A 13524-nucleotide genomic window follows, 5' to 3' on the forward strand; every position below is an offset into this window, starting at 1 on the left:
GGCGATGGGCTATAGCCCATGGTCTCGAACGGCATACTATAGCATGCCGTTTTCCATCATTTTTGAGGATTTGAAAAAAAGACGAAAATCACTCCGAGACCATGGGCTATATATAGCCCATCGTCTTGGAGTCATTTTCGTCTTTTTTTCAAATCCTCGTTTTTCATAATTTATGACCATGGCGATGGGCAGCCCAGTATCACAATTAAAAGTCAAACCTCGACTTTTTGACAGACCCCGGGAAAAGTCACCGTTTGACTTTTCAAAAGTCAAATACTGACTTTGCGATGGGCTATAGCCCATGGTCTCGAACGGCATACTATAGCATGCCGTTTTCCATCATTTTTGAGGATTTGAAAAGTCAAACCTCGACTTTTTGACAGACCCCGGGAAAAGTCACCGTTTGACTTTTCAAAAGTCAAATACTGACTTTGCGATGGGCTATAGCCCATGGTCTCGAACGGCATACTATAGCATGCCGTTTTCCATCATTTTTGAGGATTTGAAAAAAAGACGAAAATGACTCCGAGACCATGGGCTATAGCCCATCGTCTCGGAGTCATTTTCGTCTTTTTTTCAAATCCTCGTTTTTCATAATTTATGACCATGGCGATGGGCTATAGCCCATGGTCTCGAACGGCATACTATAGCATGCCGTTTTCCATCATTTTTGAGGATTTGAAAAAAAGACGAAAATCACTCCGAGACCATGGGCTATATATAGCCCATCGTCTTGGAGTCATTTTCGTATTTTTTTCAAATCCTCGTTTTTCATAATTTATGACCATGGCGATGGGCAGCCCAGTATCACAATTAAAAGTCAAACCTCGACTTTTTGACAGACCCCGGGAAAAGTCACCGTTTGACTTTTCAAAAGTCAAATACTGACTTTGCGATGGGCTATAGCCCATGGTCTCGAACGGCATACTATAGCATGCCGTTTTCCATCATTTTTGAGGATTTGAAAAAAAGACGAAAATGACTCCGAGACCATGGGCTATAGCCCATCGTCTCGGAGTCATTTTCGTCTTTTTTTCAAATCCTCGTTTTTCATAATTTATGACCATGGCGATGGGCTATAGCCCATGGTCTCGAACGGCATACTATAGCATGCCGTTTTCCATCATTTTTGAGGATTTGAAAAAAAGACGAAAATCACTCCGAGACCATGGGCTATATATAGCCCATCGTCTTGGAGTCATTTTCGTCTTTTTTTCAAATCCTCGTTTTTCATAATTTATGACCATGGCGATGGGCAGCCCAGTATCACAATTAAAAGTCAAACCTCGACTTTTTGACAGACCCCGGGAAAAGTCACCGTTTGACTTTTCAAAAGTCAAATACTGACTTTGCGATGGGCTATAGCCCATGGTCTCGAACGGCATACTATAGCATGCCGTTTTCCATCATTTTTGAGGATTTGAAAAGTAAAACCTCGACTTTTTGACAGACCCCGGGAAAAGTCACCGTTTGACTTTTCAAAAGTCAAATACTGACTTTGCGATGGGCTATAGCCCATGGTCTCGAACGGCATACTATAGCATGCCGTTTTCCATCATTTTTGAGGATTTGAAAAAAAGACGAAAATTACTCCGAGACCATGGGCTATAGCCCATCGTCTCGGAGTCATTTTCGTCTTTTTTTCAAATCCTCGTTTTTCATAATTTATGACCATGGCGATGGGCTATAGCCCATGGTCTCGAACGGCATACTATAGCATGCCGTTTTCCATCATTTTTGAGGATTTGAAAAAAAGACGAAAATCACTCCGAGACCATGGGCTATATATAGCCCATCGTCTTGGAGTCATTTTCGTCTTTTTTTCAAATCCTCGTTTTTCATAATTTATGACCATGGCGATGGGCAGCCCAGTATCACAATTAAAAGTCAAACCTCGACTTTTTGACAGACCCCGGGAAAAGTCACCGTTTGACTTTTCAAAAGTCAAATACTGACTTTGCGATGGGCTATAGCCCATGGTCTCGAACGGCATACTATAGCATGCCGTTTTCCATCATTTTTGAGGATTTGAAAAAAAGACGAAAATGACTCCGAGACCATGGGCTATAGCCCATCGTCTCGGAGTCATTTTCGTCTTTTTTTCAAATCCTCGTTTTTCATAATTTATGACCATGGCGATGGGCTATAGCCCATGGTCTCGAACGGCATACTATAGCATGCCGTTTTCCATCATTTTTGAGGATTTGAAAAAAAGACGAAAATCACTCCGAGACCATGGGCTATATATAGCCCATCGTCTTGGAGTCATTTTCGTCTTTTTTTCAAATCCTCGTTTTTCATAATTTATGACCATGGCGATGGGCAGCCCAGTATCACAATTAAAAGTCAAACCTCGACTTTTTGACAGACCCCGGGAAAAGTCACCGTTTGACTTTTCAAAAGTCAAATACTGACTTTGCGATGGGCTATAGCCCATGGTCTCGAACGGCATACTATAGCATGCCGTTTTCCATCATTTTTGAGGATTTGAAAAGTAAAACCTCGACTTTTTGACAGACCCCGGGAAAAGTCACCGTTTGACTTTTCAAAAGTCAAATACTGACTTTGCGATGGGCTATAGCCCATGGTCTCGAACGGCATACTATAGCATGCCGTTTTCCATCATTTTTGAGGATTTGAAAAAAAGACGAAAATGACTCCGAGACCATGAGCTATAGCCCATCGTCTCGGAGTCATTTTCGTCTTTTTTTCAAATCCTCGTTTTTCATAATTTATGACCATGGCGATGGGCTATAGCCCATGGTCTCGAACGGCATACTATAGCATGCCGTTTTCCATCATTTTTGAGGATTTGAAAAAAAGACGAAAATCACTCCGAGACCATGGGCTATATATAGCCCATCGTCTTGGAGTCATTTTCGTCTTTTTTTCAAATCCTCGTTTTTCATAATTTATGACCATGGCGATGGGCAGCCCAGTATCACAATTAAAAGTCAAACCTCGACTTTTTGACAGACCCCGGGAAAAGTCACCGTTTGACTTTTCAAAAGTCAAATACTGACTTTGCGATGGGCTATAGCCCATGGTCTCGAACGGCATACTATAGCATGCCGTTTTCCATCATTTTTGAGGATTTGAAAAGTCAAACCTCGACTTTTTGACAGACCCCAGGAAAAGTCACCGTTTGACTTTTCAAAAGTCAAATACTGACTTTGCGATGGGCTATAGCCCATGGTCTCGAACGGCATACTATAGCATGCCGTTTTCCATCATTTTTGAGGATTTGAAAAAAAGACGAAAATGACTCCGAGACCATGGGCTATAGCCCATCGTCTCGGAGTCATTTTCGTCTTTTTTTCAAATCCTCGTTTTTCATAATTTATGACCATGGCGATGGGCTATAGCCCATGGTCTCGAACGGCATACTATAGCATGCCGTTTTCCATCATTTTTGAGGATTTGAAAAAAAGACGAAAATCACTCCGAGACCATGGGCTATATATAGCCCATCGTCTTGGAGTCATTTTCGTCTTTTTTTCAAATCCTCGTTTTTCATAATTTATGACCATGGCGATGGGCAGCCCAGTATCACAATTAAAAGTCAAACCTCGACTTTTTGACAGACCCCGGGAAAAGTCACCGTTTGACTTTTCAAAAGTCAAATACTGACTTTGCGATGGGCTATAGCCCATGGTCTCGAACGGCATACTATAGCATGCCGTTTTCCATCATTTTTGAGGATTTGAAAAGTCAAACCTTGACTTTTTGACAGACCCCGGGAAAAGTCACCGTTTGACTTTTCAAAAGTCAAATACTGACTTTGCGATGGGCTATAGCCCATGGTCTCGAACGGCATACTATAGCATGCCGTTTTCCATCATTTTTGAGGATTTGAAAAAAGACGAAAATGACTCCGAGACCATGGGCTATAGCCCATCGTCTCGGAGTCATTTTCGTCTTTTTTTCAAATCCTCGTTTTTCATAATTTATGACCATGGCGATGGGCTATAGCCCATGGTCTCGAACGGCATACTATAGCATGCCGTTTTCCATCATTTTTGAGGATTTGAAAAAAAGACGAAAATCACTCCGAGACCATGGGCTATATATAGCCCATCGTCTTGGAGTCATTTTCGTCTTTTTTTCAAATCCTCGTTTTTCATAATTTATGACCATGGCGATGGGCAGCCCAGTATCACAATTAAAAGTCAAACCTCGACTTTTTGACAGACCCCGGGAAAAGTCACCGTTTGACTTTTCAAAAGTCAAATACTGACTTTGCGATGGGCTATAGCCCATGGTCTCGAACGGCATACTATAGCATGCCGTTTTCCATCATTTTTGAGGATTTGAAAAGTCAAACCTCGACTTTTTGACAGACCCCGGGAAAAGTCACCGTTTGACTTTTCAAAAGTCAAATACTGACTTTGCGATGGGCTATAGCCCATGGTCTCGAACGGCATACTATAGCATGCCGTTTTCCATCATTTTTGAGGATTTGAAAAAAAGACGAAAATGACTCCGAGACCATGGGCTATAGCCCATCGTCTCGGAGTCATTTTCGTCTTTTTTTCAAATCCTCGTTTTTCATAATTTATGACCATGGCGATGGGCTATAGCCCATGGTCTCGAACGGCATACTATAGCATGCCGTTTTCCATCATTTTTGAGGATTTGAAAAAAAGACGAAAATCACTCCGAGACCATGGGCTATATATAGCCCATCGTCTTGGAGTCATTTTCGTCTTTTTTTCAAATCCTCGTTTTTCATAATTTATGACCATGGCGATGGGCAGCCCAGTATCACAATTAAAAGTCAAACCTCGACTTTTTGACAGACCCCGGGAAAAGTCACCGTTTGACTTTTCAAAAGTCAAATACTGACTTTGCGATGGGCTATAGCCCATGGTCTCGAACGGCATACTATAGCATGCCGTTTTCCATCATTTTTGAGGATTTGAAAAAAAGACGAAAATGACTCCGAGACCATGGGCTATAGCCCATCGTCTCGGAGTCATTTTCGTCTTTTTTTCAAATCCTCGTTTTTCATAATTTATGACCATGGCGATGGGCTATAGCCCATGGTCTCGAACGGCATACTATAGCATGCCGTTTTCCATCATTTTTGAGGATTTGAAAAAAAGACGAAAATCACTCCGAGACCATGGGCTATATATAGCCCATCGTCTTGGAGTCATTTTCGTCTTTTTTTCAAATCCTCGTTTTACATAATTTATGACCATGGCGATGGGCAGCCCAGTATCACAATTAAAAGTCAAACCTCGACTTTTTGACAGACCCCGGGAAAAGTCACCGTTTGACTTTTCAAAAGTCAAATACTGACTTTGCGATGGGCTATAGCCCATGGTCTCGAACGGCATACTATAGCATGCCGTTTTCCATCATTTTTGAGGATTTGAAAAGTAAAACCTCGACTTTTTGACAGACCCCGGGAAAAGTCACCGTTTGACTTTTCAAAAGTCAAATACTGACTTTGCGATGGGCTATAGCCCATGGTCTCGAACGGCATACTATAGCATGCCGTTTTCCATCATTTTTGAGGATTTGAAAAGTCAAACCTCGACTTTTTGACAGACCCCGGGAAAAGTCACCGTTTGACTTTTCAAAAGTCAAATACTGACTTTGCGATGGGCTATAGCCCATGGTCTCGAACGGCATACTATAGCATGCCGTTTTCCATCATTTTTGAGGATTTGAAAAAAAGACGAAAATGACTCCGAGACCATGGGCTATAGCCCATCGTCTCGGAGTCATTTTCGTCTTTTTTTCAAATCCTCGTTTTTCATAATTTATGACCATGGCGATGGGCTATAGCCCATGGTCTCGAACGGCATACTATAGCATGCCGTTTTCCATCATTTTTGAGGATTTGAAAAAAAGACGAAAATCACTCCGAGACCATGGGCTATATATAGCCCATCGTCTTGGAGTCATTTTCGTCTTTTTTTCAAATCCTCGTTTTTCATAATTTATGACCATGGCGATGGGCAGCCCAGTATCACAATTAAAAGTCAAACCTCGACTTTTTGACAGACCCCGGGAAAAGTCACCGTTTGACTTTTCAAAAGTCAAATACTGACTTTGCGATGGGCTATAGCCCATGGTCTCGAACGGCATACTATAGCATGCCGTTTTCCATCATTTTTGAGGATTTGAAAAGTCAAACCTCGACTTTTTGACAGACCCCGGGAAAAGTCACCGTTTGACTTTTCAAAAGTCAAATACTGACTTTGCGATGGGCTATAGCCCATGGTCTCGAACGGCATACTATAGCATGCCGTTTTCCATCATTTTTGAGGATTTGAAAAAAAGACGAAAATGACTCCGAGACCATGGGCTATAGCCCATCGTCTCGGAGTCATTTTCGTCTTTTTTTCAAATCCTCGTTTTTCATAATTTATGACCATGGCGATGGGCTATAGCCCATGGTCTCGAACGGCATACTATAGCATGCCGTTTTCCATCATTTTTGAGGATTTGAAAAAAAGACGAAAATCACTCCGAGACCATGGGCTATATATAGCCCATCGTCTTGGAGTCATTTTCGTCTTTTTTTCAAATCCTCGTTTTTCATAATTTATGACCATGGCGATGGGCAGCCCAGTATCACAATTAAAAGTCAAACCTCGACTTTTTGACAGACCCCGGGAAAAGTCACCGTTTGACTTTTCAAAAGTCAAATACTGACTTTGCGATGGGCTATAGCCCATGGTCTCGAACGGCATACTATAGCATGCCGTTTTCCATCATTTTTGAGGATTTGAAAAGTCAAACCTCGACTTTTTGACAGACCCCGGGAAAAGTCACCGTTTGACTTTTCAAAAGTCAAATACTGACTTTGCGATGGGCTATAGCCCATGGTCTCGAACGGCATACTATAGCATGCCGTTTTCCATCATTTTTGAGGATTTGAAAAAAAGACGAAAATGACTCCGAGACCATGGGCTATAGCCCATCGTCTCGGAGTCATTTTCGTCTTTTTTTCAAATCCTCGTTTTTCATAATTTATGACCATGGCGATGGGCTATAGCCCATGGTCTCGAACGGCATACTATAGCATGCCGTTTTCCATCATTTTTGAGGATTTGAAAAAAAGACGAAAATCACTCCGAGACCATGGGCTATATATAGCCCATCGTCTTGGAGTCATTTTCGTCTTTTTTTCAAATCCTCGTTTTTCATAATTTATGACCATGGCGATGGGCAGCCCAGTATCACAATTAAAAGTCAAACCTCGACTTTTTGACAGACCCCGGGAAAAGTCACCGTTTGACTTTTCAAAGGTCAAATACTGACTTTGCGATGGGCTATAGCCCATGGTCTCGAACGGCATACTATAGCATGCCGTTTTCCATCATTTTTGAGGATTTGAAAAGTCAAACCTCGACTTTTTGACAGACCCCGGGAAAAGTCACCGTTTGACTTTTCAAAAGTCAAATACTGACTTTGCGATGGGCTATAGCCCATGGTCTCGAACGGCATACTATAGCATGCCGTTTTCCATCATTTTTGAGGATTTGAAAAAAAGACGAAAATGACTCCGAGACCATGGGCTATAGCCTATCGTCTCGGAGTCATTTTCGTCTTTTTTTCAAATCCTCGTTTTTCATAATTTATGACCATGGCGATGGGCTATAGCCCATGGTCTCGAACGGCATACTATAGCATGCCGTTTTCCATCATTTTTGAGGATTTGAAAAAAAGACGAAAATCACTCCGAGACCATGGGCTATATATAGCCCATCGTCTTGGAGTCATTTTCGTCTTTTTTTCAAATCCTCGTTTTTCATAATTTATGACCATGGCGATGGGCAGCCCAGTATCACAATTAAAAGTCAAACCTCGACTTTTTGACAGACCCCGGGAAAAGTCACCGTTTGACTTTTCAAAAGTCAAATACTGACTTTGCGATGGGCTATAGCCCATGGTCTCGAACGGCATACTATAGCATGCCGTTTTCCATCATTTTTGAGGATTTGAAAAGTCAAACCTCGACTTTTTGACAGACCCCGGGAAAAGTCACCGTTTGACTTTTCAAAAGTCAAATACTGACTTTGCGATGGGCTATAGCCCATGGTCTCGAACGGCATACTATAGCATGCCGTTTTCCATCATTTTTGAGGATTTGAAAAAAAGACGAAAATCACTCCGAGACCATGGGCTATATATAGCCCATCGTCTTGGAGTCATTTTCGTCTTTTTTTCAAATCCTCGTTTTTCATAATTTATGACCATGGCGATGGGCAGCCCAGTATCACAATTAAAAGTCAAACCTCGACTTTTTGACAGACCCCGGGAAAAGTCACCGTTTGACTTTTCAAAAGTCAAATACTGACTTTGCGATGGGCTATAGCCCATGGTCTCGAACGGCATACTATAGCATGCCGTTTTCCATCATTTTTGAGGATTTGAAAAAAAGACGAAAATGACTCCGAGACCATGGGCTATAGCCCATCGTCTCGGAGTCATTTTCGTCTTTTTTTCAAATCCTCGTTTTTCATAATTTATGACCATGGCGATGGGCTATAGCCCATGGTCTCGAACGGCATACTATAGCATGCCGTTTTCCATCATTTTTGAGGATTTGAAAAAAAGACGAAAATCACTCCGAGACCATGGGCTATATATAGCCCATCGTCTTGGAGTCATTTTCGTCTTTTTTTCAAATCCTCGTTTTTCATAATTTATGACCATGGCGATGGGCAGCCCAGTATCACAATTAAAAGTCAAACCTCGACTTTTTGACAGACCCCGGGAAAAGTCACCGTTTGACTTTTCAAAAGTCAAATACTGACTTTGCGATGGGCTATAGCCCATGGTCTCGAACGGCATACTATAGCATGCCGTTTTCCATCATTTTTGAGGATTTGAAAAGTCAAACCTCGACTTTTTGACAGACCCCGGGAAAAGTCACCGTTTGACTTTTCAAAAGTCAAATACTGACTTTGCGATGGGCTATAGCCCATGGTCTCGAACGGCATACTATAGCATGCCGTTTTCCATCATTTTTGAGGATTTGAAAAAAAGACGAAAATGACTCCGAGACCATGGGCTATAGCCTATCGTCTCGGAGTCATTTTCGTCTTTTTTTCAAATCCTCGTTTTTCATAATTTATGACCATGGCGATGGGCTATAGCCCATGGTCTCGAACGGCATACTATAGCATGCCGTTTTCCATCATTTTTGAGGATTTGAAAAAAAGACGAAAATCACTCCGAGACCATGGGCTATATATAGCCCATCGTCTTGGAGTCATTTTCGTCTTTTTTTCAAATCCTCGTTTTTCATAATTTATGACCATGGCGATGGGCAGCCCAGTATCACAATTAAAAGTCAAACCTCGACTTTTTGACAGACCCCGGGAAAAGTCACCGTTTGACTTTTAGAAAGTCAAATACTGACTTTGCGATGGGCTATAGCCCATGGTCTCGAACGGCATACTATAGCATGCCGTTTTCCATCATTTTTGAGGATTTGAAAAGTCAAACCTCGACTTTTTGACAGACCCCGGGAAAAGTCACCGTTTGACTTTTCAAAAGTCAAATACTGACTTTGCGATGGGCTATAGCCCATGGTCTCGAACGGCATACTATAGCATGCCGTTTTCCATCATTTTTGAGGATTTGAAAAAAAGACGAAAATGACTCCGAGACCATGGGCTATAGCCCATCGTCTCGGAGTCATTTTCGTCTTTTTTTCAAATCCTCGTTTTTCATAATTTATGACCATGGCGATGGGCTATAGCCCATGGTCTCGAACGGCATACTATAGCATGCCGTTTTCCATCATTTTTGAGGATTTGAAAAAAAGACGAAAATCACTCCGAGACCATGGGCTATATATAGCCCATCGTCTTGGAGTCATTTTCGTCTTTTTTTCAAATCCTCGTTTTTCATAATTTATGACCATGGCGATGGGCAGCCCAGTATCACAATTAAAAGTCAAACCTCGACTTTTTGACAGACCCCGGGAAAAGTCACCGTTTGACTTTTCAAAAGTCAAATACTGACTTTGCGATGGGCTATAGCCCATGGTCTCGAACGGCATACTATAGCATGCCGTTTTCCATCATTTTTGAGGATTTGAAAAGTCAAACCTCGACTTTTTGACAGACCCCGGGAAAAGTCACCGTTTGACTTTTCAAAAGTCAAATACTGACTTTGCGATGGGCTATAGCCCATGGTCTCGAACGGCATACTATAGCATGCCGTTTTCCATCATTTTTGAGGATTTGAAAAAAAGACGAAAATGACTCCGAGACCATGGGCTATAGCCCATCGTCTCGGAGTCATTTTCGTCTTTTTTTCAAATCCTCGTTTTTCATAATTTATGACCATGGCGATGGGCTATAGCCCATGGTCTCGAACGGCATACTATAGCATGCCGTTTTCCATCATTTTTGAGGATTTGAAAAAAAGACGAAAATCACTCCGAGACCATGGGCTATATATAGCCCATCGTCTTGGAGTCATTTTCGTCTTTTTTTCAAATCCTCGTTTTTCATAATTTATGACCATGGCGATGGGCAGCCCAGTATCACAATTAAAAGTCAAACCTCGACTTTTTGACAGACCCCGGGAAAAGTCACCGTTTGACTTTTCAAAAGTCAAATACTGACTTTGCGATGGGCTATAGCCCATGGTCTCGAACGGCATACTATAGCATGCCGTTTTCCATCATTTTTGAGGATTTGAAAAGTCAAACCTCGACTTTTTGACAGACCCCGGGAAAAGTCACCGTTTGACTTTTCAAAAGTCAAATACTGACTTTGCGATGGGCTATAGCCCATGGTCTCGAACGGCATACTATAGCATGCCATTTTCCATCATTTTTGAGGATTTGAAAAAAAGACGAAAATGACTCCGAGACCATGGGCTATAGCCTATCGTCTCGGAGTCATTTTCGTCTTTTTTTCAAATCCTCGTTTTTCATAATTTATGACCATGGCGATGGGCTATAGCCCATGGTCTCGAACGGCATACTATAGCATGCCGTTTTCCATCATTTTTGAGGATTTGAAAAAAAGACGAAAATCACTCCGAGACCATGGGCTATATATAGCCCATCGTCTTGGAGTCATTTTCGTCTTTTTTTCAAATCCTCGTTTTTCATAATTTATGACCATGGCGATGGGCAGCCCAGTATCACAATTAAAAGTCAAACCTCGACTTTTTGACAGACCCCGGGAAAAGTCACCGTTTGACTTTTCAAAAGTCAAATACTGACTTTGCGATGGGCTATAGCCCATGGTCTCGAACGGCATACTATAGCATGCCGTTTTCCATCATTTTTGAGGATTTGAAAAGTCAAACCTCGACTTTTTGACAGACCCCGGGAAAAGTCACCGTTTGACTTTTCAAAAGTCAAATACTGACTTTGCGATGGGCTATAGCCCATGGTCTCGAACGGCATACTATAGCATGCCGTTTTCCATAATTTTTGAGGTTTTGAAAAAAAGACGAAAATGACTCCGAGACCATGGGCTATAGCCCATCGTCTCGGAGTCATTTTCGTCTTTTTTTCAAATCCTCGTTTTTCATAATTTATGACCATGGCGATGGGCTATAGCCCATGGTCTCGAACGGCATACTATAGCATGCCGTTTTCCATCATTTTTGAGGATTTGAAAAAAAGACGAAAATCACTCCGAGACCATGGGCTATATATAGCCCATCGTCTTGGAGTCATTTTCGTCTTTTTTTCAAATCCTCGTTTTTCATAATTTATGACCATGGCGATGGGCAGCCCAGTATCACAATTAAAAGTCAAACCTCGACTTTTTGACAGACCCCGGGAAAAGTCACCCTTTGACTTTTCAAAAGTCAAATACTGACTTTGCGATGGGCTATAGCCCATGGTCTCGAACGGCATACTATAGCATGCCGTTTTCCATCATTTTTGAGGATTTGAAAAGTCAAACCTCGACTTTTTGACAGACCCCGGGAAAAGTCACCGTTTGACTTTTCAAAAGTCAAATACTGACTTTGCGATGGGCTATAGCCCATGGTCTCGAACGGCATACTATAGCATGCCGTTTTCCATCATTTTTGAGGATTTGAAAAAAAGACGAAAATGACTCCGAGACCATGGGCTATAGCCCATCGTCTCGGAGTCATTTTCGTCTTTTTTTCAAATCCTCGTTTTTCATAATGTATGACCATGGCGATGGGCTATAGCCCATGGTCTCGAACGGCATACTATAGCATGCCGTTTTCCATCATTTTTGAGGATTTGAAAAAAAGACGAAAATCACTCCGAGACCATGGGCTATATATAGCCCATCGTCTTGGAGTCATTTTCGTCTTTTTTTCAAATCCTCGTTTTTCATAATTTATGACCATGGCGATGGGCAGCCCAGTATCACAATTAAAAGTCAAACCTCGACTTTTTGACAGACCCCGGGAAAAGTCACCGTTTGACTTTTCAAAAGTCAAATACTGACTTTGCGATGGGCTATAGCCCATGGTCTCGAACGGCATACTATAGCATGCCGTTTTCCATCATTTTTGAGGATTTGAAAAGTCAAACCTCGACTTTTTGACAGACCCCGGGAAAAGTCACCGTTTGACTTTTCAAAAGTCAAATACTGACTTTGCGATGGGCTATAGCCCATGGTCTCGAACGGCATACTATAGCATGCCGTTTTCCATCATTTTTGAGGATTTGAAAAAAAGACGAAAATGACTCCGAGACCATGGGCTATAGCCTATCGTCTCGGAGTCATTTTCGTCTTTTTTTCAAATCCTCGTTTTTCATAATTTATGACCATGGCGATGGGCTATAGCCCATGGTCTCGAACGGCATACTATAGCATGCCGTTTTCCATCATTTTTGAGGATTTGAAAAAAAGACGAAAATCACTCCGAGACCATGGGCTATATATAGCCCATCGTCTTGGAGTCATTTTCGTCTTTTTTTCAAATCCTCGTTTTTCATAATTTATGACCATGGCGATGGGCAGCCCAGTATCACAATTAAAAGTCAAACCTCGACTTTTTGACAGACCCCGGGAAAAGTCACCGTTTGACTTTTCAAAAGTCAAATACTGACTTTGCGATGGGCTATAGCCCATGGTCTCGAACGGCATACTATAGCATGCCGTTTTCCATCATTTTTGAGGATTTGAAAAGTCAAACCTCGACTTTTTGACAGACCCCGGGAAAAGTCACCGTTTGACTTTTCAAAAGTCAAATACTGACTTTGCGATGGGCTATAGCCCATGGTCTCGAACGGCATACTATAGCATGCCGTTTTCCATCATTTTTGAGGATTTGAAAAAAAGACGAAAATGACTCCGAGACCATGGGCTATAGCCTATCGTCTCGGAGTCATTTTCGTCTTTTTTTCAAATCCTCGTTTTTCATAATTTATGACCATGGCGATGGGCTATAGCCCATGGTCTCGAACGGCATACTATAGCATGCCGTTTTCCATCATTTTTGAGGATTTGAAAAAAAGACGAAAATCACTCCGAGACCATGGGCTATATATAGCCCATCGTCTTGGAGTCATTTTCGTCTTTTTTTCAAATCCTCGTTTTT

This window comes from Electrona antarctica (genome assembly GCF_951216825.1).
Source record: "Electrona antarctica genome assembly, chromosome: 10".
In the NCBI taxonomy this organism is placed as follows: domain Eukaryota; kingdom Metazoa; phylum Chordata; class Actinopteri; order Myctophiformes; family Myctophidae; genus Electrona; species Electrona antarctica.